This window comes from Schistocerca gregaria, unplaced genomic scaffold (assembly GCF_023897955.1).
Source record: "Schistocerca gregaria isolate iqSchGreg1 unplaced genomic scaffold, iqSchGreg1.2 ptg000318l, whole genome shotgun sequence".
Classification (NCBI taxonomy): domain Eukaryota; kingdom Metazoa; phylum Arthropoda; class Insecta; order Orthoptera; family Acrididae; genus Schistocerca; species Schistocerca gregaria.
Window position 1 is genome coordinate 1 of NW_026061796.1, and position 26,389 is coordinate 26,389.

The 26,389-nt window shown below is 49.0% G+C and overlaps 46 non-coding genes across 46 annotated transcripts; all 46 read left to right on the forward strand.

Annotated features, from left to right (window-relative positions):
• Positions 1-128: 128 nt before the first annotated feature.
• Trnas-uga (transfer RNA serine (anticodon UGA)) lies at positions 129-210 on the forward strand. The gene has a single exon. It is a non-coding gene; the product is annotated as a tRNA-Ser (tRNA).
• Positions 211-794: 584 nt separating this feature from the next.
• On the forward strand, positions 795-867 carry Trnaf-gaa (transfer RNA phenylalanine (anticodon GAA)). The gene has a single exon. It is a non-coding gene; the product is annotated as a tRNA-Phe (tRNA).
• A 536-nt stretch (positions 868-1,403) lies between these two features.
• On the forward strand, positions 1,404-1,476 carry Trnak-uuu (transfer RNA lysine (anticodon UUU)). The gene has a single exon. It is a non-coding gene; the product is annotated as a tRNA-Lys (tRNA).
• Positions 1,477-1,613: 137 nt separating this feature from the next.
• Trnas-cga (transfer RNA serine (anticodon CGA)) lies at positions 1,614-1,695 on the forward strand. The gene has a single exon. It is a non-coding gene; the product is annotated as a tRNA-Ser (tRNA).
• Positions 1,696-2,403: 708 nt separating this feature from the next.
• Trnas-uga (transfer RNA serine (anticodon UGA)) lies at positions 2,404-2,485 on the forward strand. The gene has a single exon. It is a non-coding gene; the product is annotated as a tRNA-Ser (tRNA).
• A 584-nt stretch (positions 2,486-3,069) lies between these two features.
• On the forward strand, positions 3,070-3,142 carry Trnaf-gaa (transfer RNA phenylalanine (anticodon GAA)). Its single transcript has one exon. It is a non-coding gene; the product is annotated as a tRNA-Phe (tRNA).
• A 536-nt stretch (positions 3,143-3,678) lies between these two features.
• Positions 3,679-3,751, forward strand: Trnak-uuu (transfer RNA lysine (anticodon UUU)). The gene has a single exon. It is a non-coding gene; the product is annotated as a tRNA-Lys (tRNA).
• A 137-nt stretch (positions 3,752-3,888) lies between these two features.
• Trnas-cga (transfer RNA serine (anticodon CGA)) lies at positions 3,889-3,970 on the forward strand. The gene has a single exon. It is a non-coding gene; the product is annotated as a tRNA-Ser (tRNA).
• Positions 3,971-4,678: 708 nt separating this feature from the next.
• Trnas-uga (transfer RNA serine (anticodon UGA)) lies at positions 4,679-4,760 on the forward strand. Its single transcript has one exon. It is a non-coding gene; the product is annotated as a tRNA-Ser (tRNA).
• Positions 4,761-5,344: 584 nt separating this feature from the next.
• Positions 5,345-5,417, forward strand: Trnaf-gaa (transfer RNA phenylalanine (anticodon GAA)). Its single transcript has one exon. It is a non-coding gene; the product is annotated as a tRNA-Phe (tRNA).
• A 536-nt stretch (positions 5,418-5,953) lies between these two features.
• Trnak-uuu (transfer RNA lysine (anticodon UUU)) lies at positions 5,954-6,026 on the forward strand. Its single transcript has one exon. It is a non-coding gene; the product is annotated as a tRNA-Lys (tRNA).
• A 137-nt stretch (positions 6,027-6,163) lies between these two features.
• Trnas-cga (transfer RNA serine (anticodon CGA)) lies at positions 6,164-6,245 on the forward strand. Its single transcript has one exon. It is a non-coding gene; the product is annotated as a tRNA-Ser (tRNA).
• A 708-nt stretch (positions 6,246-6,953) lies between these two features.
• Trnas-uga (transfer RNA serine (anticodon UGA)) lies at positions 6,954-7,035 on the forward strand. Its single transcript has one exon. It is a non-coding gene; the product is annotated as a tRNA-Ser (tRNA).
• Positions 7,036-7,620: 585 nt separating this feature from the next.
• On the forward strand, positions 7,621-7,693 carry Trnaf-gaa (transfer RNA phenylalanine (anticodon GAA)). Its single transcript has one exon. It is a non-coding gene; the product is annotated as a tRNA-Phe (tRNA).
• Positions 7,694-8,229: 536 nt separating this feature from the next.
• Positions 8,230-8,303, forward strand: Trnak-uuu (transfer RNA lysine (anticodon UUU)). Its single transcript has one exon. It is a non-coding gene; the product is annotated as a tRNA-Lys (tRNA).
• Positions 8,304-8,442: 139 nt separating this feature from the next.
• Positions 8,443-8,524, forward strand: Trnas-cga (transfer RNA serine (anticodon CGA)). The gene has a single exon. It is a non-coding gene; the product is annotated as a tRNA-Ser (tRNA).
• A 688-nt stretch (positions 8,525-9,212) lies between these two features.
• Trnas-uga (transfer RNA serine (anticodon UGA)) lies at positions 9,213-9,294 on the forward strand. The gene has a single exon. It is a non-coding gene; the product is annotated as a tRNA-Ser (tRNA).
• Positions 9,295-9,876: 582 nt separating this feature from the next.
• On the forward strand, positions 9,877-9,949 carry Trnaf-gaa (transfer RNA phenylalanine (anticodon GAA)). Its single transcript has one exon. It is a non-coding gene; the product is annotated as a tRNA-Phe (tRNA).
• Positions 9,950-10,484: 535 nt separating this feature from the next.
• Positions 10,485-10,557, forward strand: Trnak-uuu (transfer RNA lysine (anticodon UUU)). The gene has a single exon. It is a non-coding gene; the product is annotated as a tRNA-Lys (tRNA).
• Positions 10,558-10,694: 137 nt separating this feature from the next.
• On the forward strand, positions 10,695-10,776 carry Trnas-cga (transfer RNA serine (anticodon CGA)). Its single transcript has one exon. It is a non-coding gene; the product is annotated as a tRNA-Ser (tRNA).
• Positions 10,777-11,484: 708 nt separating this feature from the next.
• Trnas-uga (transfer RNA serine (anticodon UGA)) lies at positions 11,485-11,566 on the forward strand. Its single transcript has one exon. It is a non-coding gene; the product is annotated as a tRNA-Ser (tRNA).
• Positions 11,567-12,148: 582 nt separating this feature from the next.
• Trnaf-gaa (transfer RNA phenylalanine (anticodon GAA)) lies at positions 12,149-12,221 on the forward strand. Its single transcript has one exon. It is a non-coding gene; the product is annotated as a tRNA-Phe (tRNA).
• A 535-nt stretch (positions 12,222-12,756) lies between these two features.
• On the forward strand, positions 12,757-12,829 carry Trnak-uuu (transfer RNA lysine (anticodon UUU)). The gene has a single exon. It is a non-coding gene; the product is annotated as a tRNA-Lys (tRNA).
• Positions 12,830-12,966: 137 nt separating this feature from the next.
• Trnas-cga (transfer RNA serine (anticodon CGA)) lies at positions 12,967-13,048 on the forward strand. Its single transcript has one exon. It is a non-coding gene; the product is annotated as a tRNA-Ser (tRNA).
• A 708-nt stretch (positions 13,049-13,756) lies between these two features.
• On the forward strand, positions 13,757-13,838 carry Trnas-uga (transfer RNA serine (anticodon UGA)). The gene has a single exon. It is a non-coding gene; the product is annotated as a tRNA-Ser (tRNA).
• Positions 13,839-14,420: 582 nt separating this feature from the next.
• Positions 14,421-14,493, forward strand: Trnaf-gaa (transfer RNA phenylalanine (anticodon GAA)). The gene has a single exon. It is a non-coding gene; the product is annotated as a tRNA-Phe (tRNA).
• Positions 14,494-15,028: 535 nt separating this feature from the next.
• Positions 15,029-15,101, forward strand: Trnak-uuu (transfer RNA lysine (anticodon UUU)). Its single transcript has one exon. It is a non-coding gene; the product is annotated as a tRNA-Lys (tRNA).
• A 137-nt stretch (positions 15,102-15,238) lies between these two features.
• On the forward strand, positions 15,239-15,320 carry Trnas-cga (transfer RNA serine (anticodon CGA)). Its single transcript has one exon. It is a non-coding gene; the product is annotated as a tRNA-Ser (tRNA).
• A 708-nt stretch (positions 15,321-16,028) lies between these two features.
• Trnas-uga (transfer RNA serine (anticodon UGA)) lies at positions 16,029-16,110 on the forward strand. Its single transcript has one exon. It is a non-coding gene; the product is annotated as a tRNA-Ser (tRNA).
• A 582-nt stretch (positions 16,111-16,692) lies between these two features.
• Positions 16,693-16,765, forward strand: Trnaf-gaa (transfer RNA phenylalanine (anticodon GAA)). The gene has a single exon. It is a non-coding gene; the product is annotated as a tRNA-Phe (tRNA).
• A 535-nt stretch (positions 16,766-17,300) lies between these two features.
• On the forward strand, positions 17,301-17,373 carry Trnak-uuu (transfer RNA lysine (anticodon UUU)). The gene has a single exon. It is a non-coding gene; the product is annotated as a tRNA-Lys (tRNA).
• Positions 17,374-17,510: 137 nt separating this feature from the next.
• Positions 17,511-17,592, forward strand: Trnas-cga (transfer RNA serine (anticodon CGA)). Its single transcript has one exon. It is a non-coding gene; the product is annotated as a tRNA-Ser (tRNA).
• Positions 17,593-18,291: 699 nt separating this feature from the next.
• On the forward strand, positions 18,292-18,373 carry Trnas-uga (transfer RNA serine (anticodon UGA)). The gene has a single exon. It is a non-coding gene; the product is annotated as a tRNA-Ser (tRNA).
• A 584-nt stretch (positions 18,374-18,957) lies between these two features.
• Trnaf-gaa (transfer RNA phenylalanine (anticodon GAA)) lies at positions 18,958-19,030 on the forward strand. Its single transcript has one exon. It is a non-coding gene; the product is annotated as a tRNA-Phe (tRNA).
• A 536-nt stretch (positions 19,031-19,566) lies between these two features.
• Trnak-uuu (transfer RNA lysine (anticodon UUU)) lies at positions 19,567-19,639 on the forward strand. Its single transcript has one exon. It is a non-coding gene; the product is annotated as a tRNA-Lys (tRNA).
• A 137-nt stretch (positions 19,640-19,776) lies between these two features.
• On the forward strand, positions 19,777-19,858 carry Trnas-cga (transfer RNA serine (anticodon CGA)). The gene has a single exon. It is a non-coding gene; the product is annotated as a tRNA-Ser (tRNA).
• A 708-nt stretch (positions 19,859-20,566) lies between these two features.
• On the forward strand, positions 20,567-20,648 carry Trnas-uga (transfer RNA serine (anticodon UGA)). The gene has a single exon. It is a non-coding gene; the product is annotated as a tRNA-Ser (tRNA).
• A 584-nt stretch (positions 20,649-21,232) lies between these two features.
• Positions 21,233-21,305, forward strand: Trnaf-gaa (transfer RNA phenylalanine (anticodon GAA)). Its single transcript has one exon. It is a non-coding gene; the product is annotated as a tRNA-Phe (tRNA).
• A 536-nt stretch (positions 21,306-21,841) lies between these two features.
• On the forward strand, positions 21,842-21,914 carry Trnak-uuu (transfer RNA lysine (anticodon UUU)). Its single transcript has one exon. It is a non-coding gene; the product is annotated as a tRNA-Lys (tRNA).
• Positions 21,915-22,051: 137 nt separating this feature from the next.
• Trnas-cga (transfer RNA serine (anticodon CGA)) lies at positions 22,052-22,133 on the forward strand. Its single transcript has one exon. It is a non-coding gene; the product is annotated as a tRNA-Ser (tRNA).
• Positions 22,134-22,841: 708 nt separating this feature from the next.
• Trnas-uga (transfer RNA serine (anticodon UGA)) lies at positions 22,842-22,923 on the forward strand. Its single transcript has one exon. It is a non-coding gene; the product is annotated as a tRNA-Ser (tRNA).
• A 584-nt stretch (positions 22,924-23,507) lies between these two features.
• On the forward strand, positions 23,508-23,580 carry Trnaf-gaa (transfer RNA phenylalanine (anticodon GAA)). The gene has a single exon. It is a non-coding gene; the product is annotated as a tRNA-Phe (tRNA).
• Positions 23,581-24,116: 536 nt separating this feature from the next.
• On the forward strand, positions 24,117-24,189 carry Trnak-uuu (transfer RNA lysine (anticodon UUU)). Its single transcript has one exon. It is a non-coding gene; the product is annotated as a tRNA-Lys (tRNA).
• A 137-nt stretch (positions 24,190-24,326) lies between these two features.
• On the forward strand, positions 24,327-24,408 carry Trnas-cga (transfer RNA serine (anticodon CGA)). The gene has a single exon. It is a non-coding gene; the product is annotated as a tRNA-Ser (tRNA).
• A 708-nt stretch (positions 24,409-25,116) lies between these two features.
• Positions 25,117-25,198, forward strand: Trnas-uga (transfer RNA serine (anticodon UGA)). Its single transcript has one exon. It is a non-coding gene; the product is annotated as a tRNA-Ser (tRNA).
• Positions 25,199-25,782: 584 nt separating this feature from the next.
• Positions 25,783-25,855, forward strand: Trnaf-gaa (transfer RNA phenylalanine (anticodon GAA)). The gene has a single exon. It is a non-coding gene; the product is annotated as a tRNA-Phe (tRNA).
• Positions 25,856-26,389: the final 534 nt, after the last annotated feature.

Below are 26,389 nucleotides of genomic sequence, written 5' to 3' on the forward strand. Positions count from 1 at the left end.
ACACTTTCGTAACGGCTAATGTGCTGGCAATGGAAACACTACAGAAAAGAGTGAGGCCACGCCGCTTTCTGCCATTGGATTGCTTCTAAAGGTGCACTTTCACGTGTCGGAAGACGCTACTGCTACCGGCAGTCGTGGCCGAGTGGTTAAGGCGTCTGACTTGAAATCAGATTCCCTCTGGGAGCGTAGGTTCGAGTCCTGCCGACTGCGGAAATTTTGTAGCTCTCAAAAGATGGGCGTTCAGCTGCATTCTAGCAGTTGCGTCACTACTAAACACGTGGGTCGCCGGCAATGTGCAGTATTATTGGCTGCAGCGCTACAGTCGCACCCAGAAGCCACAGCTCATCGCCTCGTCACACTGCCGTCCACCAGGTGTGAGTGCAAGTGTCGCCTCTCTGGGCAGTGCAGATGTGTCCATTTTAGCTTGCAGACAATTACGTGTAGCAATTTATGAGCTAACGCAAGTCAAATGTTTTAGCGTGTGTATCTGCTAGATACTGCCTCTCACATGGTAGAGAGGCTCACTCCTTCTTGTGTCTCGTTCTCTGCACACGAGTTGCACGTGGCATCGATATAGCAAAGGTTTTCTAGAGAAAGCGAAGTCAATATTACATGAATCGAGTCGACATGTTTGCTTCTTACGATGATGGAATCAGAAGAAATGTGTGTGGTACTTCACTGCATCTGCTGCTCGCCTTTCAGCGTCCCTATGTCTTATCAGACGAAGATGACTGTGAAATTGGCGGCGATTCAGAGGTTAACGAAGACGCGCAAATCTGCGGACTTACGTGTGAGCCGAAATAGCTCAGTTGGGAGAGCGTTAGACTGAAGATCTAAAGGTCCCTGGTTCGATCCCGGGTTTCGGCAAGCGTATGTTTTGAAGCTGATGCCAATGGAATTGCTCCGAGTCTGTGATGATGTAGGTACAGCCGATAACAAAAATGACTCTATCCTGTAACTGTTCAGGTTGTCTAGTGCTTGCCGTAAGAGGAACACAGTAGGCAACTCCCTGAGAAGTAAGAAAATACGAAAAGTCCTACCGACTGCGTTCCTTTTTTTGTGTCAGGAGGTGAAGAACGTCTCCAACGGAACCGTGAAATGAGCGAAAACGTGGGAAGCATTGCATTCGAAATGCTTGTGAAATTTCCAATTACTCAGTGAGTGTCGACAAAACACGTAAATCCTCTACTCCAACGTATGAGACCTAACGACTGCTGCGGTTTGTTTTTGCATTGTGTGTCAGCATTCTTCGATAGTCTGCTACGAGCTTAGCGCGACACGTTTGTAGACAGCATTCAGGCGACGTTTAATTAGTAACAGCTCCATGCAGCGATAGCACAGCTGTGAAGGACATGAGTCAATGTACAGCTGTGCATCGTGGGATGTTCTCTGCTGTCGTGTGAGCCCGGATAGCTCAGTCGGTAGAGCATTAGGCTTTTAACCTAAGGGTCCAGGGTTCAAGTCCCTGTTCGGGCGGAAATTTTAATACTTTGGTAGCGATTCCTCTGGTAGCGGTGGAAACACTACGGAAAAGAATGCAGCTACGCCGTTTTCTGATGCCACATAGCTTTAAACCGTAGAAGTTGCATGTGTCGGAGAACCTCGACCTACGGGCAGTCGTGGCCGAGTGGTTAAGGCGTCTGACTCGAAATCAGATTCCCCCTGGGAGCGTAGGTTCGAATCCTACCGGCTGCGTGCGATTTTGCGTAAAGAGGAGCAAATATTTTCACACACGTGAACGCGGTTGCAAACCGATGGCGCCATCTTCAACAAGACGAAAATTTCCGTTTAACAATACTGAGTGTCGCGACGGCTGCTGCTTACTGTGGCTACCGGTTCTCCTCTCACTGACGCTGCGACTGCAGAAAGCCGTCGCAGGCCCACGAGTGCGCTCCCGTCATTTTCTCGCGTCGACGCCGAGTTCGTGAGTACACAGACGTGCTTGGAAGCGTTGGACAGAGCCAACATTCATTTCTCTCTTTTTTAAGAATCGCAATTCAGTCATTCGAGTGCGGAAAAAGCAATGGTGCAGCGTTTCTTTTCTTAAGATCTCGCAGCTACTTGCAAGTATGTCGACCACTTAAGACGACAGAAAACTAGCGTCAGCGGTGCGTCAGTGGGAAGTCGGTGAAGTCGCCATTGGAGCCATAAGCCAGTAATTACGTCATGCGAATCACTCGCACGCCACGCAGCTGTACGATAGCTCAGTCGGTAGAGCGTTTGATTTTCAACCAAAGGGTGTTGGGTTCAACGCCATGTCTAGGCGAAAATTAATACACTTTCGTAACGGCTAATGTGCTGGCAATGGAAACACTACAGAAAAGAGTGAGGCCACGCCGCTTTCTGCCATTGGATTGCTTCTAAAGGTGCACTTTCACGTGTCGGAAGACGCTACTGCTACCGGCAGTCGTGGCCGAGTGGTTAAGGCGTCTGACTTGAAATCAGATTCCCTCTGGGAGCGTAGGTTCGAGTCCTGCCGACTGCGGAAATTTTGTAGCTCTCAAAAGATGGGCGTTCAGCTGCATTCTAGCAGTTGCGTCACTACTAAACACGTGGGTCGCCGGCAATGTGCAGTATTATTGGCTGCAGCGCTACAGTCGCACCCAGAAGCCACAGCTCATCGCCTCGTCACACTGCCGTCCACCAGGTGTGAGTGCAAGTGTCGCCTCTCTGGGCAGTGCAGATGTGTCCATTTTAGCTTGCAGACAATTACGTGTAGCAATTTATGAGCTAACGCAAGTCAAATGTTTTAGCGTGTGTATCTGCTAGATACTGCCTCTCACATGGTAGAGAGGCTCACTCCTTCTTGTGTCTCGTTCTCTGCACACGAGTTGCACGTGGCATCGATATAGCAAAGGTTTTCTAGAGAAAGCGAAGTCAATATTACATGAATCGAGTCGACATGTTTGCTTCTTACGATGATGGAATCAGAAGAAATGTGTGTGGTACTTCACTGCATCTGCTGCTCGCCTTTCAGCGTCCCTATGTCTTATCAGACGAAGATGACTGTGAAATTGGCGGCGATTCAGAGGTTAACGAAGACGCGCAAATCTGCGGACTTACGTGTGAGCCGAAATAGCTCAGTTGGGAGAGCGTTAGACTGAAGATCTAAAGGTCCCTGGTTCGATCCCGGGTTTCGGCAAGCGTATGTTTTGAAGCTGATGCCAATGGAATTGCTCCGAGTCTGTGATGATGTAGGTACAGCCGATAACAAAAATGACTCTATCCTGTAACTGTTCAGGTTGTCTAGTGCTTGCCGTAAGAGGAACACAGTAGGCAACTCCCTGAGAAGTAAGAAAATACGAAAAGTCCTACCGACTGCGTTCCTTTTTTTGTGTCAGGAGGTGAAGAACGTCTCCAACGGAACCGTGAAATGAGCGAAAACGTGGGAAGCATTGCATTCGAAATGCTTGTGAAATTTCCAATTACTCAGTGAGTGTCGACAAAACACGTAAATCCTCTACTCCAACGTATGAGACCTAACGACTGCTGCGGTTTGTTTTTGCATTGTGTGTCAGCATTCTTCGATAGTCTGCTACGAGCTTAGCGCGACACGTTTGTAGACAGCATTCAGGCGACGTTTAATTAGTAACAGCTCCATGCAGCGATAGCACAGCTGTGAAGGACATGAGTCAATGTACAGCTGTGCATCGTGGGATGTTCTCTGCTGTCGTGTGAGCCCGGATAGCTCAGTCGGTAGAGCATTAGGCTTTTAACCTAAGGGTCCAGGGTTCAAGTCCCTGTTCGGGCGGAAATTTTAATACTTTGGTAGCGATTCCTCTGGTAGCGGTGGAAACACTACGGAAAAGAATGCAGCTACGCCGTTTTCTGATGCCACATAGCTTTAAACCGTAGAAGTTGCATGTGTCGGAGAACCTCGACCTACGGGCAGTCGTGGCCGAGTGGTTAAGGCGTCTGACTCGAAATCAGATTCCCCCTGGGAGCGTAGGTTCGAATCCTACCGGCTGCGTGCGATTTTGCGTAAAGAGGAGCAAATATTTTCACACACGTGAACGCGGTTGCAAACCGATGGCGCCATCTTCAACAAGACGAAAATTTCCGTTTAACAATACTGAGTGTCGCGACGGCTGCTGCTTACTGTGGCTACCGGTTCTCCTCTCACTGACGCTGCGACTGCAGAAAGCCGTCGCAGGCCCACGAGTGCGCTCCCGTCATTTTCTCGCGTCGACGCCGAGTTCGTGAGTACACAGACGTGCTTGGAAGCGTTGGACAGAGCCAACATTCATTTCTCTCTTTTTTAAGAATCGCAATTCAGTCATTCGAGTGCGGAAAAAGCAATGGTGCAGCGTTTCTTTTCTTAAGATCTCGCAGCTACTTGCAAGTATGTCGACCACTTAAGACGACAGAAAACTAGCGTCAGCGGTGCGTCAGTGGGAAGTCGGTGAAGTCGCCATTGGAGCCATAAGCCAGTAATTACGTCATGCGAATCACTCGCACGCCACGCAGCTGTACGATAGCTCAGTCGGTAGAGCGTTTGATTTTCAACCAAAGGGTGTTGGGTTCAACGCCATGTCTAGGCGAAAATTAATACACTTTCGTAACGGCTAATGTGCTGGCAATGGAAACACTACAGAAAAGAGTGAGGCCACGCCGCTTTCTGCCATTGGATTGCTTCTAAAGGTGCACTTTCACGTGTCGGAAGACGCTACTGCTACCGGCAGTCGTGGCCGAGTGGTTAAGGCGTCTGACTTGAAATCAGATTCCCTCTGGGAGCGTAGGTTCGAGTCCTGCCGACTGCGGAAATTTTGTAGCTCTCAAAAGATGGGCGTTCAGCTGCATTCTAGCAGTTGCGTCACTACTAAACACGTGGGTCGCCGGCAATGTGCAGTATTATTGGCTGCAGCGCTACAGTCGCACCCAGAAGCCACAGCTCATCGCCTCGTCACACTGCCGTCCACCAGGTGTGAGTGCAAGTGTCGCCTCTCTGGGCAGTGCAGATGTGTCCATTTTAGCTTGCAGACAATTACGTGTAGCAATTTATGAGCTAACGCAAGTCAAATGTTTTAGCGTGTGTATCTGCTAGATACTGCCTCTCACATGGTAGAGAGGCTCACTCCTTCTTGTGTCTCGTTCTCTGCACACGAGTTGCACGTGGCATCGATATAGCAAAGGTTTTCTAGAGAAAGCGAAGTCAATATTACATGAATCGAGTCGACATGTTTGCTTCTTACGATGATGGAATCAGAAGAAATGTGTGTGGTACTTCACTGCATCTGCTGCTCGCCTTTCAGCGTCCCTATGTCTTATCAGACGAAGATGACTGTGAAATTGGCGGCGATTCAGAGGTTAACGAAGACGCGCAAATCTGCGGACTTACGTGTGAGCCGAAATAGCTTAGTTGTGAGAGCGTTAGACTGAAGATCTAAAGGTCCCTGGTTCGATCCCGGGTTTCGGCAAGCGTATGTTTTGAAGCTGATGCCAATGGAATTGCTCCGAGTCTGTGATGATGTAGGTACAGCCGATAACAAAAATGACTCTATCCTGTAACTGTTCAGGTTGTCTAGTGCTTGCCGTAAGAGGAACACAGTAGGCAACTCCCTGAGAAGTAAGAAAATACGAAAAGTCCTACCGACTGCGTTCCTTTTTTTGTGTCAGGAGGTGAAGAACGTCTCCAACGGAACCGTGAAATGAGCGAAAACGTGGGAAGCATTGCATTCGAAATGCTTGTGAAATTTCCAATTACTCAGTGAGTGTCGACAAAACACGTAAATCCTCTACTCCAACGTATGAGACCTAACGACTGCTGCGGTTTGTTTTTGCATTGTGTGTCAGCATTCTTCGATAGTCTGCTACGAGCTTAGCGCGACACGTTTGTAGACAGCATTCAGGCGACGTTTAATTAGTAACAGCTCCATGCAGCGATAGCACAGCTGTGAAGGACATGAGTCAATGTACAGCTGTGCATCGTGGGATGTTCTCTGCTGTCGTGTGAGCCCGGATAGCTCAGTCGGTAGAGCATTAGGCTTTTAACCTAAGGGTCCAGGGTTCAAGTCCCTGTTCGGGCGGAAATTTTAATACTTTGGTAGCGATTCCTCTGGTAGCGGTGGAAACACTACGGAAAAGAATGCAGCTACGCCGTTTTCTGATGCCACATAGCTTTAAACCGTAGAAGTTGCATGTGTCGGAGAACCTCGACCTACGGGCAGTCGTGGCCGAGTGGTTAAGGCGTCTGACTCGAAATCAGATTCCCCCTGGGAGCGTAGGTTCGAATCCTACCGGCTGCGTGCGATTTTGCGTAAAGAGGAGCAAATATTTTCACACACGTGAACGCGGTTGCAAACCGATGGCGCCATCTTCAACAAGACGAAAATTTCCGTTTAACAATACTGAGTGTCGCGACGGCTGCTGCTTACTGTGGCTACCGGTTCTCCTCTCACTGACGCTGCGACTGCAGAAAGCCGTCGCAGGCCCACGAGTGCGCTCCTGTCATTTTCTCGCGTCGACGCCGAGTTCGTGAGTACACAGACGTGCTTGGAAGCGTTGGACAGAGCAAACATTCATTTCTCTCTTTTTTAAGAATCGCAATTCAGTCATTCGAGTGCGGCAAAAGCAATGGTGCAGCGTTTCTTTTCTTAAGATGTCGCAGCTACTTGCAAGTATGTCGACCACTTAAGACGACAGTAAACTAGCGTCAGCGGTGCGTCAGTGGGAAGTCGGTGAAGTCGCCATTGGAGCCACAAGCCAGTAATTACGTCATGCGAATCACTCGCACGCAACGCAGCTGTACGATAGCTCAGTCGGTAGAGCGTTTGATTTTCAACCAAAGGGTGTTGGGTTCAAGGCCATGTCTAGGCGAAAATTAATACAATTTCGTAACGGCTAATGTGCTGGCAATGGAAACACTACAGAAAAGAATTAGGCCACGCAGCTTTCTGCCATTGGATTGCTTCTAAAGTTGGACTTTCACTTGTCGGAAGACGCTATTGCCACCGGCAGTCGTGGCCGAGTGGTTAAGGCGTCTGACTTGAAATCAGATTCCCTCTGGGAGCGTAGGTTCGAGTCCTGCCGACTGCGAAAATTTTCTCGCTCTCAGAAGATGGACGTTCAGCTGCATCCTAGCAGTTGCGTCTCTACTAAACACGTGGGTCTCCAGCAATGTGCAGTGTTCTTTGGTGCAGCGCTACAGTCGCTCCCAGAAGCCACAGCTCATCTCCTCGTCTCACTGCCGTCCACCAAGTGTCAGTGCAAGTGTCGCCTCTCTGGGCAGTGCAGATGTGTCCATTTTAGCTTGCAGACGGTGACGTGTAGCAATTTATGAGCTAACGCAAGTCAAATGTTTTAGCGTGTGTTTCTGCTAGATACTGGCTCTCACATAGTGGAGAGACTCACTCCTTCTTGTGTCTCGTTCTCTGCACACGAGTTGCACGTGGCATCGATATAGCAAAGGTTTTCTAGCGCCAGCGAAGTCGATATTACATGAATCGAGTCGACATGTTTGCTTCTTACGATGATGGAATCAGAAGAAATGTGTGTGGTACTTCACTGCATCTGCTGCTCGCCTTCCAGCCTCCCTGTGTCTTATCAGACGAAGATGACTGTGAAATTGGCGGCGATTCAGAAGTTTAACGAAGACGCGCAATTGTGCAGACATAGGTGTGAGCCGAAATAGCTCAGTTGGGAGAGCGTTAGACTGAAGATCTAAAGGTCCCTGGTTCGATCCCGGGTTTCGGCAAGTGTTTGTTTTGAAGCTGATGCCAATGGAATTGCTCCGAGTCTGTGATGATGTAAGTACAGCCGAGAACAAAAATGACTCTGTCCTGTAACTGTTCAGGTTGTCTAGTGCTTGCCGTAAGAGGAACACAGTAGGCAACTCCCTGAGAAGTAAGAAAATACGAAAAGTCCTACCGACTGCGTTCCCTTTTTTGTGTCAGGAGGTAAAGAACGTCTCCAACGGAACCGTGAAATGAGCGAAAACGTGGGAAGCATTGCATTCGAAATACTTGTGAATTTTCCAATTGCCCAGTGAGTGTCGACAAAACACGTAAATCCTCTACTCCAACGTATGAGACCTAACGACTGCTGCGGTTTGTTTTTGCATCGTGTGTCAGCATTCTTAGATAGTCTGCTACGAGCATAGCGCGACACGTTTGTAGACAGCATTCAGGCGACGTTTAATTAGTAACAGCTCGATGCAGCGATAGCACAACTGTGAAGGACATGAGTCAATGTATAGCTGTGCATCGTGGGACGATCTCTAACGTCATGTGAGCCCGGATAGCTCAGTCGGTAGAGCATTAGGCTTTTAACCTAAGGGTCCAGGGTTCAAGTCCCTGTTCCTGGCGGAGATTTTAATACTTTGGTAGCGATTCCTCTGGTAGCGGTGGAAACACTACGGAAAAGAATGCAGCTACGCCGTTTTCTGACGCCACAGTGCTTTAAACCGTATCAGTTGCATGTTTCGGGAGAAAATCCCGAACTACGGCAGTCGTGGCCGAGTAGTTAAGGCGTCTGACTCGAAATCAGATTCCCTGTGGGAGCGTAGGTTCGAATCCTACCGGCTGCGTGCGATTTTGCATAAACAGGAGCAAATATTTTCACACACGTGACGCCATCCTCAACAAGACGAAAATTTCCGTTTTACAGTACTGAGTGTCGCGGCGGCCGCTGCTTTCTGTGGCTACCGGTTCACCTCTCACTGACGCTGGGACTGCAGAAAGCCGTCGCAGGCCCACGAGTGCGCTGCCGTCATTTTCTCGCGTCGACGCCGAGTTCGTGAGTACACAGACGTGCTTGGAAGCGTTGGACAGAGCAAACATTCATTTCTCTCTTTTTTAAGAATCGCAATTCAGTCATTCGAGTGCGGCAAAAGCAATGGTGCAGCGTTTCTTTTCTTAAGATCTCGCAGCTACTTGCAAGTATGTCGACCACTTAAGACGACAGTAAACTAGCGTCAGCGGTGCGTCAGTGGGAAGTCGGTGAAGTCGCCATTGGAGCCACAAGCCAGTAATTACGTCATACGAATGACTCGCACGCCACGCAGCTGTACGATAGCTCAGTCGGTAGAGCGTTTGATTTTCAACCAAAGGGTGTTGGGATCAAGGCAATGTCTAGGCGAAAATTAATACACTTTCGTAACGGCTAATGTGCTGGCAATGGAAACACTACAGAAAAGAGTGAGGCCACGCCGCTTTCTGCCATTGGATTGCTTCTAAAGTTGGACTTTCACTTGTCGGAAGACGCTACTGCTACCGACAGTCGTGGCCGAGTGGTTAAGGCGTCTGACTTGAAATCAGATTCCCTCTGGGAGCGTAGGTTCGAGTCCTGCCGACTGCGGAAATTTTCTAGCTCTCAAAAGATGGACGTTCAGCTGCATCCTAGCAGTTGCGTCACTACTAAACACGTGGGTCGCCGGCAATGTGCAGTGTTATTGGCTGCAGCGCTACAGTCGCACCCAGAAGCCACAGCTCATCGCCACGTCACACTGCCGTCCACCAGGTGTCAGTGCAAGTGTCGCCTCTCTGGGCAGTGCAGATGTGTCCATTTTAGCTTGCAGACAATTACGTGTAGCAATTTATGAGCTAACGCAAGTCAAATGTTTTAGCGTGTGTATCTGTTAGATACTGCCTCTCACATGGTAGAGAGGCTCACTCCTTCTTGTGTCTCGTTCTCTGCACACGAGTTGCACGTGGCATCGATATAGCAAAGGTTTTCTAGAGCCAGCGAAGTCAATATTACATGAATCGAGTCGACATGTTTGCTTCTTACGATGATGGAATCAGAAGAAATGTGTGTGGTACTTCACTGCATCTGCTGCTCGCCTTTCAGCGTCCCTATGTCTTATCAGACGAAGATGACTGAAATTGGCGGCGATTCAGAGGTTAACGAAGACGCGCAAATCTGCGGACTTACGTGTGAGCCGAAATGGCTCAGTTGGGAGAGCGTTACACTGAAGATCTAAAGGTCCCTGGTTTGATCCCGGGTTTCGGCAAGCGTATGTTTTGAAGCTGATGCCAATGGAATTGCTCCGAGTCTGTGATGATGTAAGTACAGCCGAGAACAAAAATGACTCTATCCTGTAACTGTTCAGGTTGTCTAGTGCTTGCCGTAAGAGGAACACAGTAGGCAACTCCCTGAGAAGTAAGAAAATACGAAAAGTCCTACCAACTGCGTTCCTTTTTTGTGTCAGGAGGTGAAGAACGTCTCCAACGGAACCGTGAAATGAGCGAAAACGTGGGAAGCATTGCATTCGAAGTGCTTGTGAAATTTCCAATTACTCAGTGAGTGTCGACAAAACACGTAAATCCTCTACTCCAACGTATGAGACCTAACGACTGCTGCAGTTCGTTTTTGCATCGTGTGTCAGCATTCTTCGATAGTCTGCTACGAGCTTAGCGCGACACGTTTGTAGACAGCATTCAGGCGACGTTTAATTAGTAACAGCTCCATGCAGCGATAGCACAGCTGTGAAGGACATGAGTCAATGTACAGCTGTGCATCGTGGGATGTTCTCTACTGTCGTGTGAGCCCGGTTAGCTCAGTCGGTAGAGCATTAGGCTTTTAACCTAAGGGTCCAGGGTTCAAGTCCCTGTTCGGGCGGAAATTTTAATACTTTGGTAGCGATTCCTCTGGTAGCGGTGGAAACACTACGGAAAAGAATGCAGCTACGCCGTTTTCTGATGCCACAGAGCTTTAAACCGTAGAAGTTGCATGTGTCGGAGTACCTCGACCTACGGGCAGTCGTGGCCGAGTGGTTAAGGCGTCTGACTCGAAATCAGATTCCCTCTTGGAGCGTAGGTTCGAATCCTACCGGCTGCGTGCGATTTTGCGTAAAGAGGAGCAAATATTTTCACACACGTGAACGCGGTTGCAAACCGATGGCGCCATCTTCAACAAGACGAAAATTTCCGTTTAACAATACTGAGTGTCGCGACGGCCGCTGCTTTCTGTGGCTACCGGTTCTCCTCTCACTGACGCTGGGACTGCAGAAAGCCGTCGCAGGCCCACGAGTGCGCTCCTGTCATTTTCTCGCGTCGACGCCGAGTTCGTGAGTACACAGACGTGCTTGGAAGCGTTGGACAGAGCCAACATTCATTTCTCTCTTTTTCAAGAATCGCAATTCAGTCATTCGAGTGCGGCAAAAGCAATGGTGCAGCGTTTCTTTTCTTAAGATCTCGCAGCTACTTGCAAGTATGTCGACCACTTAAGACGACAGAAAACTAGCGTCAGCGGTGCGTCAGTGGGAAGTCGGTGAAGTCGCCATTGGAGCCACAAGCCAGTAATTACGTCATACGAATGACTCGCACGCCACGCAGCTGTACGATAGCTCAGTCGGTAGAGCGTTTGATTTTCAACCAAAGGGTGTTGGGATCAAGGCAATGTCTAGGCGAAAATTAATACACTTTCGTAACGGCTAATGTGCTGGCAATGGAAACACTACAGAAAAGAGTGAGGCCACGCCGCTTTCTGCCATTGGATTGCTTCTAAAGGTGCACTTTCACTTGTCGGAAGACGCTACTGCTACCGACAGTCGTGGCCGAGTGGTTAAGGCGTCTGACTTGAAATCAGATTCCCTCTGGGAGCGTAGGTTCGAGTCCTGCCGACTGCGGAAATTTTCTAGCTCTCAAAAGATGGACGTTCAGCTGCATCCTAGCAGTTGCGTCACTACTAAACACGTGGGTCGCCGGCAATGTGCAGTGTTATTGGCTGCAGCGCTACAGTCGCACCCAGAAGCCACAGCTCATCGCCACGTCACACTGCCGTCCACCAGGTGTCAGTGCAAGTGTCGCCTCTCTGGGCAGTGCAGATGTGTCCATTTTAGCTTGCAGACAATTACGTGTAGCAATTTATGAGCTAACGCAAGTCAAATGTTTTAGCGTGTGTATCTGTTAGATACTGCCTCTCACATGGTAGAGAGGCTCACTCCTTCTTGTGTCTCGTTCTCTGCACACGAGTTGCACGTGGCATCGATATAGCAAAGGTTTTCTAGAGCCAGCGAAGTCAATATTACATGAATCGAGTCGACATGTTTGCTTCTTACGATGATGGAATCAGAAGAAATGTGTGTGGTACTTCACTGCATCTGCTGCTCGCCTTTCAGCGTCCCTATGTCTTATCAGACGAAGATGACTGAAATTGGCGGCGATTCAGAGGTTAACGAAGACGCGCAAATCTGCGGACTTACGTGTGAGCCGAAATGGCTCAGTTGGGAGAGCGTTACACTGAAGATCTAAAGGTCCCTGGTTTGATCCCGGGTTTCGGCAAGCGTATGTTTTGAAGCTGATGCCAATGGAATTGCTCCGAGTCTGTGATGATGTAAGTACAGCCGAGAACAAAAATGACTCTATCCTGTAACTGTTCAGGTTGTCTAGTGCTTGCCGTAAGAGGAACACAGTAGGCAACTCCCTGAGAAGTAAGAAAATACGAAAAGTCCTACCAACTGCGTTCCTTTTTTGTGTCAGGAGGTGAAGAACGTCTCCAACGGAACCGTGAAATGAGCGAAAACGTGGGAAGCATTGCATTCGAAGTGCTTGTGAAATTTCCAATTACTCAGTGAGTGTCGACAAAACACGTAAATCCTCTACTCCAACGTATGAGACCTAACGACTGCTGCAGTTTGTTTTTGCATCGTGTGTCAGCATTCTTCGATAGTCTGCTACGAGCTTAGCGCGACACGTTTGTAGACAGCATTCAGGCGACGTTTAATTAGTAACAGCTCCATGCAGCGATAGCACAGCTGTGAAGGACATGAGTCAATGTACAGCTGTGCATCGTGGGATGTTCTCTACTGTCGTGTGAGCCCGGATAGCTCAGTCGGTAGAGCATTAGGCTTTTAACCTAAGGGTCCAGGGTTCAAGTCCCTGTTCGGGCGGAAATTTTAATACTTTGGTAGCGATTCCTCTGGTAGCGGTGGAAACACTACGGAAAAGAATGCAGCTACGCCGTTTTCTGATGCCACAGAGCTTTAAACCGTAGAAGTTGCATGTGTCGGAGAACCTCGACCTACGGGCAGTCGTGGCCGAGTGGTTAAGGCGTCTGACTCGAAATCAGATTCCCTCTTGGAGCGTAGGTTCGAATCCTACCGGCTGCGTGCGATTTTGCGTAAAGAGGAGCAAATATTTTCACACACGTGAACGCGGTTGCAAACCGATGGCGCCATCTTCAACAAGACGAAAATTTCCGTTTAACAATACTGAGTGTCGCGACGGCCGCTGCTTTCTGTGGCTACCGGTTCTCCTCTCACTGACGCTGGGACTGCAGAAAGCCGTCGCAGGCCCACGAGTGCGCTCCTGTCATTTTCTCGCGTCGACGCCGAGTTCGTGAGTACACAGACGTGCTTGGAAGCGTTGGACAGAGCCAACATTCATTTCTCTCTTTTTCAAGAATCGCAATTCAGTCATTCGAGTGCGGCAAAAGCAATGGTGCAGCGTTTCTTTTCTTAAGATCTCGCAGCTACTTGCAAGTATGTCGACCACTTAAGACGACAGAAAACTAGCGTCAGCGGTGCGTCAGTGGGAAGTCGGTGAAGTCGCCATTGGAGCCACAAGCCAGTAATTACGTCATACGAATGACTCGCACGCCACGCAGCTGTACGATAGCTCAGTCGGTAGAGCGTTTGATTTTCAACCAAAGGGTGTTGGGATCAAGGCAATGTCTAGGCGAAAATTAATACACTTTCGTAACGGCTAATGTGCTGGCAATGGAAACACTACAGAAAAGAGTGAGGCCACGCCGCTTTCTGCCATTGGATTGCTTCTAAAGGTGCACTTTCACTTGTCGGAAGACGCTACTGCTACCGACAGTCGTGGCCGAGTGGTTAAGGCGTCTGACTTGAAATCAGATTCCCTCTGGGAGCGTAGGTTCGAGTCCTGCCGACTGCGGAAATTTTCTAGCTCTCAAAAGATGGACGTTCAGCTGCATCCTAGCAGTTGCGTCACTACTAAACACGTGGGTCGCCGGCAATGTGCAGTGTTATTGGCTGCAGCGCTACAGTCGCACCCAGAAGCCACAGCTCATCGCCACGTCACACTGCCGTCCACCAGGTGTCAGTGCAAGTGTCGCCTCTCTGGGCAGTGCAGATGTGTCCATTTTAGCTTGCAGACAATTACGTGTAGCAATTTATGAGCTAACGCAAGTCAAATGTTTTAGCGTGTGTATCTGTTAGATACTGCCTCTCACATGGTAGAGAGGCTCACTCCTTCTTGTGTCTCGTTCTCTGCACACGAGTTGCACGTGGCATCGATATAGCAAAGGTTTTCTAGAGCCAGCGAAGTCAATATTACATGAATCGAGTCGACATGTTTGCTTCTTACGATGATGGAATCAGAAGAAATGTGTGTGGTACTTCACTGCATCTGCTGCTCGCCTTTCAGCGTCCCTATGTCTTATCAGACGAAGATGACTGAAATTGGCGGCGATTCAGAGGTTAACGAAGACGCGCAAATCTGCGGACTTACGTGTGAGCCGAAATGGCTCAGTTGGGAGAGCGTTACACTGAAGATCTAAAGGTCCCTGGTTTGATCCCGGGTTTCGGCAAGCGTATGTTTTGAAGCTGATGCCAATGGAATTGCTCCGAGTCTGTGATGATGTAAGTACAGCCGAGAACAAAAATGACTCTATCCTGTAACTGTTCAGGTTGTCTAGTGCTTGCCGTAAGAGGAACACAGTAGGCAACTCCCTGAGAAGTAAGAAAATACGAAAAGTCCTACCAACTGCGTTCCTTTTTTGTGTCAGGAGGTGAAGAACGTCTCCAACGGAACCGTGAAATGAGCGAAAACGTGGGAAGCATTGCATTCGAAGTGCTTGTGAAATTTCCAATTACTCAGTGAGTGTCGACAAAACACGTAAATCCTCTACTCCAACGTATGAGACCTAACGACTGCTGCAGTTCGTTTTTGCATCGTGTGTCAGCATTCTTCGATAGTCTGCTACGAGCTTAGCGCGACACGTTTGTAGACAGCATTCAGGCGACGTTTAATTAGTAACAGCTCCATGCAGCGATAGCACAGCTGTGAAGGACATGAGTCAATGTACAGCTGTGCATCGTGGGATGTTCTCTACTGTCGTGTGAGCCCGGGTAGCTCAGTCGGTAGAGCATTAGGCTTTTAACCTAAGGGTCCAGGGTTCAAGTCCCTGTTCGGGCGGAAATTTTAATACTTTGGTAGCGATTCCTCTGGTAGCGGTGGAAACACTACGGAAAAGAATGCAGCTACGCCGTTTTCTGATGCCACAGAGCTTTAAACCGTAGAAGTTGCATGTGTCGGAGTACCTCGACCTACGGGCAGTCGTGGCCGAGTGGTTAAGGCGTCTGACTCGAAATCAGATTCCCTCTTGGAGCGTAGGTTCGAATCCTACCGGCTGCGTGCGATTTTGCGTAAAGAGGAGCAAATATTTTCACACACGTGAACGCGGTTGCAAACCGATGGCGCCATCTTCAACAAGACGAAAATTTCCGTTTAACAATACTGAGTGTCGCGACGGCCGCTGCTTTCTGTGGCTACCGGTTCTCCTCTCACTGACGCTGGGACTGCAGAAAGCCGTCGCAGGCCCACGAGTGCGCTCCTGTCATTTTCTCGCGTCGACGCCGAGTTCGTGAGTACACAGACGTGCTTGGAAGCGTTGGACAGAGCCAACATTCATTTCTCTCTTTTTCAAGAATCGCAATTCAGTCATTCGAGTGCAGCAAAAGCAATGGTGCAGCGTTTCTTTTCTTAAGATCTCGCAGCTACTTGCAAGTATGTCGACCACTTAAGACGACAGAAAACTAGCGTCAGCGGTGCGTCAGTGGGAAGTCGGTGAAGTCGCCATTGGAGCCACAAGCCAGTAATTACGTCATACGAATGACTCGCACGCCACGCAGCTGTACGATAGCTCAGTCGGTAGAGCGTTTGATTTTCAACCAAAGGGTGTTGGGATCAAGGCAATGTCTAGGCGAAAATTAATACACTTTCGTAACGGCTAATGTGCTGGCAATGGAAACACTACAGAAAAGAGTGAGGCCACGCCGCTTTCTGCCATTGGATTGCTTCTAAAGGTGCACTTTCACTTGTCGGAAGACGCTACTGCTACCGACAGTCGTGGCCGAGTGGTTAAGGCGTCTGACTTGAAATCAGATTCCCTCTGGGAGCGTAGGTTCGAGTCCTGCCGACTGCGGAAATTTTCTAGCTCTCAAAAGATGGACGTTCAGCTGCATCCTAGCAGTTGCGTCACTACTAAACACGTGGGTCGCCGGCAATGTGCAGTGTTATTGGCTGCAGCGCTACAGTCGCACCCAGAAGCCACAGCTCATCGCCACGTCACACTGCCGTCCACCAGGTGTCAGTGCAAGTGTCGCCTCTCTGGGCAGTGCAGATGTGTCCATTTTAGCTTGCAGACAATTACGTGTAGCAATTTATGAGCTAACGCAAGTCAAATGTTTTAGCGTGTGTATCTGTTAGATACTGCCTCTCACATGGTAGAGAGGCTCACTCCTTCTTGTGTCTCGTTCTCTGCACACGAGTTGCACGTGGCATCGATATAGCAAAGGTTTTCTAGAGCCAGCGAAGTCAATATTACATGAATCGAGTCGACATGTTTGCTTCTTACGATGATGGAATCAGAAGAAATGTGTGTGGTACTTCACTGCATCTGCTGCTCGCCTTTCAGCGTCCCTATGTCTTATCAGACGAAGATGACTGAAATTGGCGGCGATTCAGAGGTTAACGAAGACGCGCAAATCTGCGGACTTACGTGTGAGCCGAAATGGCTCAGTTGGGAGAGCGTTACACTGAAGATCTAAAGGTCCCTGGTTTGATCCCGGGTTTCGGCAAGCGTATGTTTTGAAGCTGATGCCAATGGAATTGCTCCGAGTCTGTGATGATGTAAGTACAGCCGAGAACAAAAATGACTCTATCCTGTAACTGTTCAGGTTGTCTAGTGCTTGCCGTAAGAGGAACACAGTAGGCAACTCCCTGAGAAGTAAGAAAATACGAAAAGTCCTACCAACTGCGTTCCTTTTTTGTGTCAGGAGGTGAAGAACGTCTCCAACGGAACCGTGAAATGAGCGAAAACGTGGGAAGCATTGCATTCGAAGTGCTTGTGAAATTTCCAATTACTCAGTGAGTGTCGACAAAACACGTAAATCCTCTACTCCAACGTATGAGACCTAACGACTGCTGCAGTTCGTTTTTGCATCGTGTGTCAGCATTCTTCGATAGTCTGCTACGAGCTTAGCGCGACACGTTTGTAGACAGCATTCAGGCGACGTTTAATTAGTAACAGCTCCATGCAGCGATAGCACAGCTGTGAAGGACATGAGTCAATGTACAGCTGTGCATCGTGGGATGTTCTCTACTGTCGTGTGAGCCCGGATAGCTCAGTCGGTAGAGCATTAGGCTTTTAACCTAAGGGTCCAGGGTTCAAGTCCCTGTTCGGGCGGAAATTTTAATACTTTGGTAGCGATTCCTCTGGTAGCGGTGGAAACACTACGGAAAAGAATGCAGCTACGCCGTTTTCTGATGCCACAGAGCTTTAAACCGTAGAAGTTGCATGTGTCGGAGAACCTCGACCTACGGGCAGTCGTGGCCGAGTGGTTAAGGCGTCTGACTCGAAATCAGATTCCCTCTTGGAGCGTAGGTTCGAATCCTACCGGCTGCGTGCGATTTTGCGTAAAGAGGAGCAAATATTTTCACACACGTGAACGCGGTTGCAAACCGATGGCGCCATCTTCAACAAGACGAAAATTTCCGTTTAACAATACTGAGTGTCGCGACGGCCGCTGCTTTCTGTGGCTACCGGTTCTCCTCTCACTGACGCTGGGACTGCAGAAAGCCGTCGCAGGCCCACGAGTGCATTTTCTCGCGTCGACGCCGAGTTCGTGAGTACACAGACGTGCTTGGAAGCGTTGGACAGAGCCAACATTCATTTCTCTCTTTTTTAAGAATCGCAATTCAGTCATTCGAGTGCGGAAAAAGCAATGGTGCAGCGTTTCTTTTCTTAAGATCTCGCAGCTACTTGCAAGTATGTCGACCACTTAAGACGACAGAAAACTAGCGTCAGCGGTGCGTCAGTGGGAAGTCGGTGAAGTCGCCATTGGAGCCATAAGCCAGTAATTACGTCATGCGAATCACTCGCACGCCACGCAGCTGTACGATAGCTCAGTCGGTAGAGCGTTTGATTTTCAACCAAAGGGTGTTGGGTTCAACGCCATGTCTAGGCGAAAATTAATACACTTTCGTAACGGCTAATGTGCTGGCAATGGAAACACTACAGAAAAGAGTGAGGCCACGCCGCTTTCTGCCATTGGATTGCTTCTAAAGGTGCACTTTCACGTGTCGGAAGACGCTACTGCTACCGGCAGTCGTGGCCGAGTGGTTAAGGCGTCTGACTTGAAATCAGATTCCCTCTGGGAGCGTAGGTTCGAGTCCTGCCGACTGCGGAAATTTTGTAGCTCTCAAAAGATGGGCGTTCAGCTGCATTCTAGCAGTTGCGTCACTACTAAACACGTGGGTCGCCGGCAATGTGCAGTATTATTGGCTGCAGCGCTACAGTCGCACCCAGAAGCCACAGCTCATCGCCTCGTCACACTGCCGTCCACCAGGTGTGAGTGCAAGTGTCGCCTCTCTGGGCAGTGCAGATGTGTCCATTTTAGCTTGCAGACAATTACGTGTAGCAATTTATGAGCTAACGCAAGTCAAATGTTTTAGCGTGTGTATCTGCTAGATACTGCCTCTCACATGGTAGAGAGGCTCACTCCTTCTTGTGTCTCGTTCTCTGCACACGAGTTGCACGTGGCATCGATATAGCAAAGGTTTTCTAGAGAAAGCGAAGTCAATATTACATGAATCGAGTCGACATGTTTGCTTCTTACGATGATGGAATCAGAAGAAATGTGTGTGGTACTTCACTGCATCTGCTGCTCGCCTTTCAGCGTCCCTATGTCTTATCAGACGAAGATGACTGTGAAATTGGCGGCGATTCAGAGGTTAACGAAGACGCGCAAATCTGCGGACTTACGTGTGAGCCGAAATAGCTCAGTTGGGAGAGCGTTAGACTGAAGATCTAAAGGTCCCTGGTTCGATCCCGGGTTTCGGCAAGCGTATGTTTTGAAGCTGATGCCAATGGAATTGCTCCGAGTCTGTGATGATGTAGGTACAGCCGATAACAAAAATGACTCTATCCTGTAACTGTTCAGGTTGTCTAGTGCTTGCCGTAAGAGGAACACAGTAGGCAACTCCCTGAGAAGTAAGAAAATACGAAAAGTCCTACCGACTGCGTTCCTTTTTTTGTGTCAGGAGGTGAAGAACGTCTCCAACGGAAGCGTGAAATGAGCGAAAACGTGGGAAGCATTGCATTCGAAATGCTTGTGAAATTTCCAATTACTCAGTGAGTGTCGACAAAACACGTAAATCCTCTACTCCAACGTATGAGACCTAACGACTGCTGCGGTTTGTTTTTGCATTGTGTGTCAGCATTCTTCGATAGTCTGCTACGAGCTTAGCGCGACACGTTTGTAGACAGCATTCAGGCGACGTTTAATTAGTAACAGCTCCATGCAGCGATAGCACAGCTGTGAAGGACATGAGTCAATGTACAGCTGTGCATCGTGGGATGTTCTCTATTGTCGTGTGAGCCCGGATAGCTCAGTCGGTAGAGCATTAGGCTTTTAACCTAAGGGTCCAGGGTTCAAGTCCCTGTTCGGGCGGAAATTTTAATACTTTGGTAGCGATTCCTCTGGTAGCGGTGGAAACACTACGGAAAAGAATGCAGCTACGCCGTTTTCTGATGCCACATAGCTTTAAACCGTAGAAGTTGCATGTGTCGGAGAACCTCGACCTACGGGCAGTCGTGGCCGAGTGGTTAAGGCGTCTGACTCGAAATCAGATTCCCTCTGGGAGCGTAGGTTCGAATCCTACCGGCTGCGTGCGATTTTGCGTAAAGAGGAGCAAATATTTTCACACACGTGAACGCGGTTGCAAACCGATGGCGCCATCTTCAACAAGACGAAAATTTCCGTTTAACAATACTGAGTGTCGCGACGGCTGCTGCTTACTGTGGCTACCGGTTTTCCTCTCACTGACGCTGGGACTGCAGAAAGCCGTCGCAGGCCCACGAGTGCGCTCCCGTCATTTTCTCGCGTCGACGCCGAGTTCGTGAGTACACAGACGTGCTTGGAAGCGTTGGACAGAGCCAACATTCATTTCTCTCTTTTTTAAGAATCGCAATTCAGTCATTCGAGTGCGGAAAAAGCAATGGTGCAGCGTTTCTTTTCTTAAGATCTCGCAGCTACTTGCAAGTATGTCGACCACTTAAGACGACAGAAAACTAGCGTCAGCGGTGCGTCAGTGGGAAGTCGGTGAAGTCGCCATTGGAGCCATAAGCCAGTAATTACGTCATGCGAATCACTCGCACGCCACGCAGCTGTACGATAGCTCAGTCGGTAGAGCGTTTGATTTTCAACCAAAGGGTGTTGGGTTCAACGCCATGTCTAGGCGAAAATTAATACACTTTCGTAACGGCTAATGTGCTGGCAATGGAAACACTACAGAAAAGAGTGAGGCCACGCCGCTTTCTGCCATTGGATTGCTTCTAAAGGTGCACTTTCACGTGTCGGAAGACGCTACTGCTACCGGCAGTCGTGGCCGAGTGGTTAAGGCGTCTGACTTGAAATCAGATTCCCTCTGGGAGCGTAGGTTCGAGTCCTGCCGACTGCGGAAATTTTGTAGCTCTCAAAAGATGGGCGTTCAGCTGCATTCTAGCAGTTGCGTCACTACTAAACACGTGGGTCGCCGGCAATGTGCAGTATTATTGGCTGCAGCGCTACAGTCGCACCCAGAAGCCACAGCTCATCGCCTCGTCACACTGCCGTCCACCAGGTGTGAGTGCAAGTGTCGCCTCTCTGGGCAGTGCAGATGTGTCCATTTTAGCTTGCAGACAATTACGTGTAGCAATTTATGAGCTAACGCAAGTCAAATGTTTTAGCGTGTGTATCTGCTAGATACTGCCTCTCACATGGTAGAGAGGCTCACTCCTTCTTGTGTCTCGTTCTCTGCACACGAGTTGCACGTGGCATCGATATAGCAAAGGTTTTCTAGAGAAAGCGAAGTCAATATTACATGAATCGAGTCGACATGTTTGCTTCTTACGATGATGGAATCAGAAGAAATGTGTGTGGTACTTCACTGCATCTGCTGCTCGCCTTTCAGCGTCCCTATGTCTTATCAGACGAAGATGACTGTGAAATTGGCGGCGATTCAGAGGTTAACGAAGACGCGCAAATCTGCGGACTTACGTGTGAGCCGAAATAGCTCAGTTGGGAGAGCGTTAGACTGAAGATCTAAAGGTCCCTGGTTCGATCCCGGGTTTCGGCAAGCGTATGTTTTGAAGCTGATGCCAATGGAATTGCTCCGAGTCTGTGATGATGTAGGTACAGCCGATAACAAAAATGACTCTATCCTGTAACTGTTCAGGTTGTCTAGTGCTTGCCGTAAGAGGAACACAGTAGGCAACTGCCTGAGAAGTAAGAAAATACGAAAAGTCCTACCGACTGCGTTCCTTTTTTTGTGTCAGGAGGTGAAGAACGTCTCCAACGGAACCGTGAAATGAGCGAAAACGTGGGAAGCATTGCATTCGAAATGCTTGTGAAATTTCCAATTACTCAGTGAGTGTCGACAAAACACGTAAATCCTCTACTCCAACGTATGAGACCTAACGACTGCTGCGGTTTGTTTTTGCATTGTGTGTCAGCATTCTTCGATAGTCTGCTACGAGCTTAGCGCGACACGTTTGTAGACAGCATTCAGGCGACGTTTAATTAGTAACAGCTCCATGCAGCGATAGCACAGCTGTGAAGGACATGAGTCAATGTACAGCTGTGCATCGTGGGATGTTCTCTATTGTCGTGTGAGCCCGGATAGCTCAGTCGGTAGAGCATTAGGCTTTTAACCTAAGGGTCCAGGGTTCAAGTCCCTGTTCGGGCGGAAATTTTAATACTTTGGTAGCGATTCCTCTGGTAGCGGTGGAAACACTACGGAAAAGAATGCAGCTACGCCGTTTTCTGATGCCACATAGCTTTAAACCGTAGAAGTTGCATGTGTCGGAGAACCTCGACCTACGGGCAGTCGTGGCCGAGTGGTTAAGGCGTCTGACTCGAAATCAGATTCCCTCTGGGAGCGTAGGTTCGAATCCTACCGGCTGCGTGCGATTTTGCGTAAAGAGGAGCAAATATTTTCACACACGTGAACGCGGTTGCAAACCGATGGCGCCATCTTCAACAAGACGAAAATTTCCGTTTAACAATACTGAGTGTCGCGACGGCTGCTGCTTACTGTGGCTACCGGTTTTCCTCTCACTGACGCTGGGACTGCAGAAAGCCGTCGCAGGCCCACGAGTGCGCTCCCGTCATTTTCTCGCGTCGACGCCGAGTTCGTGAGTACACAGACGTGCTTGGAAGCGTTGGACAGAGCCAACATTCATTTCTCTCTTTTTTAAGAATCGCAATTCAGTCATTCGAGTGCGGAAAAAGCAATGGTGCAGCGTTTCTTTTCTTAAGATCTCGCAGCTACTTGCAAGTATGTCGACCACTTAAGACGACAGAAAACTAGCGTCAGCGGTGCGTCAGTGGGAAGTCGGTGAAGTCGCCATTGGAGCCATAAGCCAGTAATTACGTCATGCGAATCACTCGCACGCCACGCAGCTGTACGATAGCTCAGTCGGTAGAGCGTTTGATTTTCAACCAAAGGGTGTTGGGTTCAACGCCATGTCTAGGCGAAAATTAATACACTTTCGTAACGGCTAATGTGCTGGCAATGGAAACACTACAGAAAAGAGTGAGGCCACGCCGCTTTCTGCCATTGGATTGCTTCTAAAGGTGCACTTTCACGTGTCGGAAGACGCTACTGCTACCGGCAGTCGTGGCCGAGTGGTTAAGGCGTCTGACTTGAAATCAGATTCCCTCTGGGAGCGTAGGTTCGAGTCCTGCCGACTGCGGAAATTTTGTAGCTCTCAAAAGATGGGCGTTCAGCTGCATTCTAGCAGTTGCGTCACTACTAAACACGTGGGTCGCCGGCAATGTGCAGTATTATTGGCTGCAGCGCTACAGTCGCACCCAGAAGCCACAGCTCATCGCCTCGTCACACTGCCGTCCACCAGGTGTGAGTGCAAGTGTCGCCTCTCTGGGCAGTGCAGATGTGTCCATTTTAGCTTGCAGACAATTACGTGTAGCAATTTATGAGCTAACGCAAGTCAAATGTTTTAGCGTGTGTATCTGCTAGATACTGCCTCTCACATGGTAGAGAGGCTCACTCCTTCTTGTGTCTCGTTCTCTGCACACGAGTTGCACGTGGCATCGATATAGCAAAGGTTTTCTAGAGAAAGCGAAGTCAATATTACATGAATCGAGTCGACATGTTTGCTTCTTACGATGATGGAATCAGAAGAAATGTGTGTGGTACTTCACTGCATCTGCTGCTCGCCTTTCAGCGTCCCTATGTCTTATCAGACGAAGATGACTGTGAAATTGGCGGCGATTCAGAGGTTAACGAAGACGCGCAAATCTGCGGACTTACGTGTGAGCCGAAATAGCTCAGTTGGGAGAGCGTTAGACTGAAGATCTAAAGGTCCCTGGTTCGATCCCGGGTTTCGGCAAGCGTATGTTTTGAAGCTGATGCCAATGGAATTGCTCCGAGTCTGTGATGATGTAGGTACAGCCGATAACAAAAATGACTCTATCCTGTAACTGTTCAGGTTGTCTAGTGCTTGCCGTAAGAGGAACACAGTAGGCAACTGCCTGAGAAGTAAGAAAATACGAAAAGTCCTACCGACTGCGTTCCTTTTTTTGTGTCAGGAGGTGAAGAACGTCTCCAACGGAACCGTGAAATGAGCGAAAACGTGGGAAGCATTGCATTCGAAATGCTTGTGAAATTTCCAATTACTCAGTGAGTGTCGACAAAACACGTAAATCCTCTACTCCAACGTATGAGACCTAACGACTGCTGCGGTTTGTTTTTGCATTGTGTGTCAGCATTCTTCGATAGTCTGCTACGAGCTTAGCGCGACACGTTTGTAGACAGCATTCAGGCGACGTTTAATTAGTAACAGCTCCATGCAGCGATAGCACAGCTGTGAAGGACATGAGTCAATGTACAGCTGTGCATCGTGGGATGTTCTCTATTGTCGTGTGAGCCCGGATAGCTCAGTCGGTAGAGCATTAGGCTTTTAACCTAAGGGTCCAGGGTTCAAGTCCCTGTTCGGGCGGAAATTTTAATACTTTGGTAGCGATTCCTCTGGTAGCGGTGGAAACACTACGGAAAAGAATGCAGCTACGCCGTTTTCTGATGCCACATAGCTTTAAACCGTAGAAGTTGCATGTGTCGGAGAACCTCGACCTACGGGCAGTCGTGGCCGAGTGGTTAAGGCGTCTGACTCGAAATCAGATTCCCTCTGGGAGCGTAGGTTCGAATCCTACCGGCTGCGTGCGATTTTGCGTAAAGAGGAGCAAATATTTTCACACACGTGAACGCGGTTGCAAACCGATGGCGCCATCTTCAACAAGACGAAAATTTCCGTTTAACAATACTGAGTGTCGCGACGGCTGCTGCTTACTGTGGCTACCGGTTTTCCTCTCACTGACGCTGGGACTGCAGAAAGCCGTCGCAGGCCCACGAGTGCGCTCCCGTCATTTTCTCGCGTCGACGCCGAGTTCGTGAGTACACAGACGTGCTTGGAAGCGTTGGACAGAGCCAACATTCATTTCTCTCTTTTTTAAGAATCGCAATTCAGTCATTCGAGTGCGGAAAAAGCAATGGTGCAGCGTTTCTTTTCTTAAGATCTCGCAGCTACTTGCAAGTATGTCGACCACTTAAGACGACAGAAAACTAGCGTCAGCGGTGCGTCAGTGGGAAGACGGTGAAGTCGCCATTGGAGCCATAAGCCAGTAATTACGTCATGCGAATCACTCGCACGCCACGCAGCTGTACGATAGCTCAGTCGGTAGAGCGTTTGATTTTCAACCAAAGGGTGTTGGGTTCAACGCCATGTCTAGGCGAAAATTAATACACTTTCGTAACGGCTAATGTGCTGGCAATGGAAACACTACAGAAAAGAGTGAGGCCACGCCGCTTTCTGCCATTGGATTGCTTCTAAAGGTGCACTTTCACGTGTCGGAAGACGCTACTGCTACCGGCAGTCGTGGCCGAGTGGTTAAGGCGTCTGACTTGAAATCAGATTCCCTCTGGGAGCGTAGGTTCGAGTCCTGCCGACTGCGGAAATTTTGTAGCTCTCAAAAGATGGGCGTTCAGCTGCATTCTAGCAGTTGCGTCACTACTAAACACGTGGGTCGCCGGCAATGTGCAGTATTATTGGCTGCAGCGCTACAGTCGCACCCAGAAGCCACAGCTCATCGCCTCGTCACACTGCCGTCCACCAGGTGTGAGTGCAAGTGTCGCCTCTCTGGGCAGTGCAGATGTGTCCATTTTAGCTTGCAGACAATTACGTGTAGCAATTTATGAGCTAACGCAAGTCAAATGTTTTAGCGTGTGTATCTGCTAGATACTGCCTCTCACATGGTAGAGAGGCTCACTCCTTCTTGTGTCTCGTTCTCTGCACACGAGTTGCACGTGGCATCGATATAGCAAAGGTTTTCTAGAGAAAGCGAAGTCAATATTACATGAATCGAGTCGACATGTTTGCTTCTTACGATGATGGAATCAGAAGAAATGTGTGTGGTACTTCACTGCATCTGCTGCTCGCCTTTCAGCGTCCCTATGTCTTATCAGACGAAGATGACTGTGAAATTGGCGGCGATTCAGAGGTTAACGAAGACGCGCAAATCTGCGGACTTACGTGTGAGCCGAAATAGCTCAGTTGGGAGAGCGTTAGACTGAAGATCTAAAGGTCCCTGGTTCGATCCCGGGTTTCGGCAAGCGTATGTTTTGAAGCTGATGCCAATGGAATTGCTCCGAGTCTGTGATGATGTAGGTACAGCCGATAACAAAAATGACTCTATCCTGTAACTGTTCAGGTTGTCTAGTGCTTGCCGTAAGAGGAACACAGTAGGCAACTGCCTGAGAAGTAAGAAAATACGAAAAGTCCTACCGACTGCGTTCCTTTTTTTGTGTCAGGAGGTGAAGAACGTCTCCAACGGAACCGTGAAATGAGCGAAAACGTGGGAAGCATTGCATTCGAAATGCTTGTGAAATTTCCAATTACTCAGTGAGTGTCGACAAAACACGTAAATCCTCTACTCCAACGTATGAGACCTAACGACTGCTGCGGTTTGTTTTTGCATTGTGTGTCAGCATTCTTCGATAGTCTGCTACGAGCTTAGCGCGACACGTTTGTAGACAGCATTCAGGCGACGTTTAATTAGTAACAGCTCCATGCAGCGATAGCACAGCTGTGAAGGACATGAGTCAATGTACAGCTGTGCATCGTGGGATGTTCTCTATTGTCGTGT